This window comes from Bactrocera tryoni, chromosome 5 (assembly GCF_016617805.1).
Source record: "Bactrocera tryoni isolate S06 chromosome 5, CSIRO_BtryS06_freeze2, whole genome shotgun sequence".
Classification (NCBI taxonomy): Eukaryota; Metazoa; Arthropoda; class Insecta; order Diptera; family Tephritidae; genus Bactrocera; species Bactrocera tryoni.
Window position 1 is genome coordinate 36718113 of NC_052503.1, and position 6359 is coordinate 36724471.

The 6359-nt window shown below is 35.9% G+C and overlaps 1 protein-coding gene and 1 pseudogene across 1 annotated transcript in view; both read right to left on the reverse strand.

Moving 5' to 3' along the window:
• LOC120779110 (kelch-like protein 17) overlaps positions 1 to 6359 on the reverse strand; it is a 420616-nt gene that overhangs the window by 215174 nt on the left and 199083 nt on the right. The gene's annotated exons all lie outside the window — the stretch shown is intronic.
• Positions 3392 to 6359, reverse strand: part of LOC120777137 — a 25562-nt pseudogene continuing 22594 nt past the window's right edge.

Here is a 6359-nt window from a genome sequence, read left to right on the forward strand (position 1 = left end):
TTTATGGAGTTTATGAGGAAAACTTCAACCAGAGTATTGTCTGTACCTACATATTTGGGAGCTGCGGTAATTCGTGGATCGATTTTACATTACTTCAGTACTAAACTGTGTGTTCCATCATTCATATATAGTTAAACGTTCAGTTAATTTTACTAAGATATCTTACAGATTGACTGATATGTAAGTGTAAGGTTACGGTGTACCAAATCTACAATTTTTGTACTGATTCCTATATAATTCTTCTATCATCTAAAACTGAAGTCATCCATTGTTAATAGTTTTCAACAAAACTGAGAGTTGGCGGAGTTGTATTCTAATTTACTACTGGAAATTATCTCTTCCTCCACCAAACAGTTGTTTGTCATACATTTAATTAATCGAAATAGATATATGTACATATAGGTATGTATAAGTGGATATTCCGTGCTGAATTCGGGTAACTGTCTACTTTCCATCCATGCAAGATGTACCACTATACTACTATGAGCAAAATATAGTAAGACTTTGTTCATAATTTTAAAATTCTTAATTTTTTCTTCCAAACCTTTGTCGGCACCCTCAAAATAATCCATCTTGGCCCGTTACAGTTGTGGCAACGTTTTTTTTTATCCTCGATGCAATTGTTAAAGTCAATTTCCGGAATAGCGGAATAGTGGTTTTTCAGCTTCGGCCCACTTTTGCCACGATATTCGGCCGATTTATCGTCTGTTTCCGTGTGAGTAAAAATATATCTAAAACTCATCACCAGTAATAATACTACGTCACGACATCCTGGCAATTGACGCTGTTTTGTTTTTGATAGAACTTGGTACTCTCTAGAGTTCCGCACCACGCTGAGTAGGTTGGATATTGCATATGGGTGGAATAGAACCATTGTCACGTCCACAAAATGCCTATAACATTATAGTGCTAATGCAAATATTTGACGGTCTTAGTAGGGAGGGATTTACGAATTAAAAATTTTAAAAAGGTAAGAAACAGAATGGGATTATGTTGAAAACTATTAGAACTGCAATAACTATCTAAATTCGAAAATGAACGTGGCCCGGCGACCTTCAAAAAAAATTTCGTATGTTATTTAAAATGGGCGAAATCGGAATTAAAACACGCATTACTTCCCATATAACAAAAATTTTAAATTCCATTTTGTCGCTTTCAGTCAAAGTCAGCATGTTTACACAAATAAACAAGGGAAAAATTGACGTCTTGGAAGAGAATATTCGGTTGTGTCATTGCTGACCCATAAGTCCAATTGCTGCAAAAGTGGTTGAAAGTTGAGCCTCTAGTCTGTAATAATAATATACATATATTCAAGCCAGCCGCGCCAGTCACTTGCCTGAAATTATTTTTGAATCATAATGGCAAACCCTTATCTTTATAATAAAAACTAAATTATTGGGCTTAACATTAAAATATATGCGTCTTATTTCTTCTTCAAATCACATATCTAAAAACGCACCCTTTATTTGTTAAACTATTTGATCACTTATACTTGGTAGTTGCAGCTAATAAATGCATGAGAGAATACAATTTTTTTATTGAATAAAACTCAATGAATTCTTATCGTTTGCATATAATTCTTGATTCCAATAATGCAACTCTCATTTAATTTGAAGCAGACCAAGCTATTTTGGGGATGCTGCTCCACTGTTAATGCCGATCTAATTTATGATGTAATATTAGCTGGTTACTGCGGCGAAATTTATTTTATTGGTTTTATGTAAGTTGTATTGTTTTCCAATGCTGAAGTCGTATCAAGGAGATCCAAGTGCATATTGACCTGATGGCCACCATGTACTTCCATTACACTTGTAATACATTTCATGCGCGAAACCCATTATCGAAATATTCTTTTTCTGGGTTGTTGCGACTGTCATTAGTGTTTAGTATTCGCTTGTCTTTCTGAAATGCATAAAGTGCATTCAGGGACCTTTTACGATGAGTGAAATTATTCAACAAAGAAGTTCCATTAAATTTTGTTTGATGGAGTCAAATTTCTGGTGCCAAAATATTGTAAATGGGCCTTTGATGATAATTGTTTGTCGTGAGCAAGTGTTTTGATTGGTACAAATTACTCAAAGAGTGTTTTGAACGCCTTGACGATGAACTACTTTTAGGATCGCCATCAACATCAGTCCGTCAATAAAATAAAATTGGTGCCTGAAAATCGATGATTAAGAGTCAGAGATCTTACTGGCACTGTTGGAATATCAGAGAGATTTGTGAAAACCATTTTGAAAGATCATTTGGACTTAAGAAAAGTGAAAGTACAATTGGTTCCAAAATCACTTAATTTTTCGAAAACCGCGGTCGCGCTAATGTCTGTGAAACAATGCTTTCCGACTTCCAGAATGTCTTGAAACGTACTATTATAGGCGATCGTAAAAAAAGGCCGGTAGTATGGGCCGACAACTCTTGCTTTCTGCACCACCGTCACATACTGCATTGATTCTTCTTGAGTTTTTCGCCAAATTTTCAATCAATATCATGTCGCAACCCCGTATTCATTTGACTTATCCGTGATTATTCTGCAAACTCAAACGATTGACTGTTTCGATGATTGGAAAAAACATTGACACAAGTGTATTGGGGACCAAGAAGAATTACCTTGAGGGTGACGACATAGGTTTTGAAGACTACATTAAGAATTTAAGAAATAATGAACAAAGTCTTACTATTTTTTTTGTTCATAGTGGTATATGCCTTTACTCCTTCCATCATTTTGATTGTTGAACCACTAAGCACATAGCGTATTAGGACTACTAGAGCATTAATCACTACTACTTTCTTTATTCAGTTTTTCATATGATTTCCATACTAATTTTTAGCTCTTGATTAGAGGTAATGTGAATTATTTCCTTTATATACCATCTTCAATCTACGAGGTGGATTCCCAAAACTTTTGGAATGACCAAATATATTTAATCATGTTTCATCGATTGGTATCGTTTTATGGTTGCCAGTTCACTGATGCTGTTCCCGAAAAATTTCCGAAGTTTCCCTGAAATGAACCTCCTTTCCACCAAAGCGTCATTCAAAGCAATAAAAAGCAAATATAAATACTCAATACAAAAATTTATTTACTATACGTATATTAAACTAACAAAGTGAAGAAAGAGGTTATGTTTTATGATGTCAGTCTAAGCGCATCAGCTCACAAAGTTCAACAACTAGCCATGTTATCACATCTGCTGGCATTGCATATAAAGGAAATTGTTAACAGAAAACATTTAGGTTTACAAGTAAAAAAATCTTAACCACTGTGACTGACTTCTTCGGAATTTAGTAATAGTTTTTAACATGTCGAAAAATCAGATGACTGAGAGAGTATGTATAAAGTATTAAAATACAAGAGAGTAATCCTAAGCATTTAAACTTGAGCACAAATATGTTATTTTACGTTTACTTTACTGTCAATTGTTACTCCTAGTATTTGGTGATAGGGAGCGCCATATTGTTGTTGTGGTGCCGATGCACGAGAGTGCTGCGAAGCATACGATTGTTGCTGTTCCTCCTGGTATGGATGAGTGCGAATGTGTATTCCAAAGCCTTGAGGATAGCTTCTGGCACTGGTGGTGGTGTGGGCAGATGAGCACCTTGTGGTTGGAAGCCATTCTCATCGGCGGTGTATGTGAGCTGGATCAATTGACCCTCTGGCGAATAGTATTGTGAAGAGCCGGTGGCATAATGTCCGCCAACGCCAGATTCTTGTGCCGCAATACCGTTACTGGTTTCACCGAATTGGTAATTGTAGCCGCCGTCTTCTTTCAGGTCGTTGGTGAGGCTGCGTATTTCGGCATGAGCGTCGGCACTGCTGGCAGCACCACCACCACGACCGCCAGCACCGTGATGAGGGGCACCGTACAGCTCACTGGACACCGGGCAGAGCGTTCGTCAAGCAGATGGTGGCGCTGAAGAGCGATGACGGCAAGAGCGAACTATGTAAATAAAAAGTAGAAGATGTTTAAGAATAAGAGTGATCAATGGGATTATAAGACAGGGTTCACACAACAACTACTTTATCGCTCCTCATAAATTCTTGCGGGGTCGCTTATTGTAATGGATAAGAGTGACACGAGTGCAACTTGAGTTCGACAATTTTCTGCATTTTCTTGTATATCACATTTTCAAATTCTTACGATTAATATATTTGATGCACAAAAATATATAAGATTTGCTAATTTTAGCCTTAACCCGAGTAAGAGTTGCAGTACGGTCCGTTCGTCTTTCCTTGTCGTCTTCTCGCCTACAAAAACCCGGTTTTGACGACAAAAGAATCCTTTATGTGAACACAGTCTAAGTAACAGTAGGACTATAAGCGAATATAATACTTTCAATGACGATATGACTACATGTAGACGACTCAAACTAACTGCTTAGATAGAATCCCATCTAAGTACTCTCTTCCTGGCTCTTTGAGCTGACATTCTATGATTTAATTCGTAGCCTATGATACACTTAGCAGAAGCCAAAAATTGGGTGTCTGATTGGTTCGTTTTAAAAAACGAACATTTCTATTGGCATGGTTGCCAGAAAGATGTTCAAAATTTATAGAAAGCTATGGTCAATACTTTGAATAATATATTTTTTTTTTACATTCTTCTATTCGAAATATGTATTTTCTGAATATTTTAAGATCAAATTTAAATCGATGCTATTAATAAAGAGTTCAACTGCTCAAAATTTCCTATATCAGTAAACAAAATGAAAAGGAAATGAAAAAATATTCTGCTACAGACTGTTATATTTCCTGAGGTTCAAATCAATATCTGCGAGCAATTATTTCAATTTACGAATACTGGTCCAGATTGTTTCACTGATAGTTTTAAAAGTTCCTTATGGCAACCTTCTAATTTTAAGTACCATTTTTTCCGTCTGTCTCTTCGTCTTTCAATATACACACGAACTAGCCTCTTTGGTTTTTGACATCGTTTGTCGGAACCGCCAATATAGCACTATTATAACACGCAGCTGCCATACAAACTGAACGATCCGAATCAAGTTCTTGTATGGAAAACTTTCACATTTGACAAGATATATTCACGAAATTTGGTATATATTATTTCCTAAAGCAACAATGTAATCTTGGAAGAAATTGTTCAGATCGGTTCTCATAGCCCATAGTTACCTATACAAAACTGCTCGGTCAAACTCAAGTCCTTTATAGGGAAAACTTTTATTTGACAAGATATCGTCTTGAAAATTTGCATAGTTTATTATCCAAACATTGCTATAATCTACGATGAAATTGTTTGGATCGCATCAATATCGGGCGATTTTTTTGAGGTTAGGATTTTCATGCATTAGTATTTGACAGATCACGTGGGATTTCAGACATGGTGTCAAAGAGAAAGATGCTCAGTATGCTTTGACATTTCATCATGAATAGACTTACTAACGAGCAACGCTTGCAAATCATTGAATTTTATTACCAAAATCAGTGTTCGGTTCGAAATGTGTTTCGCGCTTTACGTCCGCTTTATGGTCTACATAATCGACCAAGTGAGCAAACAATTAATGCGATTGTGACCAAGTTTCGCACTCAGTTTACTTTATTGGACATTAAACCAACCACACGAATGCGTACAGTGCGTACAGAAGAGAATATTGGCGTCTGTTTCTGAGGAGTGTGGCTGAAGACTTGAGGGAAAACTGGAGAACAATTCATCGTTCGCAGAAATTGGACCTGCAGTTACTACACCAAGATCATGCGATTTAACGCCTTTAGACTATTTTTTGTAATGTCAAGTCTAAAGTCTACAGAAATAAGCCAGCAACTATTCCAGCTTTGGAAGAGAACATTTCCGGAAGAAATTCGGGCTATTCCGGCCGAAATGCTCGAAAAAAGCTGCCCAAAATTGGACTCTCTGAATGGACCAATTCAAGGACGGTGCTGCGGTCAACATTTAAATGAAATTATCTTCAAAAGTAAATGTCATGAAACCAATCTAACGTTTCAAATAAAGAACCGATGAGATTTTGCAAATTTTATGCGTTTTTTTTTTAAAAAAAGTTATCAAGCTCTTTAAAAAATCTTCGATATATCATATAGCTGTCGAGCAAACTGAGCATAATCAAAATCAAGATAAATAACTTTTTTACACCGTTCTATGGTATAAAAATACCTGTGAAGGGTAATTATATCTTCGCTTCAGCCGAAATTAACCCTGCTATTTCTTTCTTCAGCCTTGATTTCAGAATTGGTATGGGAGTAGGGAAAATTAAAAATTAACGTTTTGCGGAAAAATTTTTAAAACTTTTTGAAGTATTCTTCCACCTTCTTCTTTATTCAAGTAAATCTCAACAAATAAATTTAGTCACCAGTTTTTAGTAACTTATATTTTTTATTTTTTGAAGTT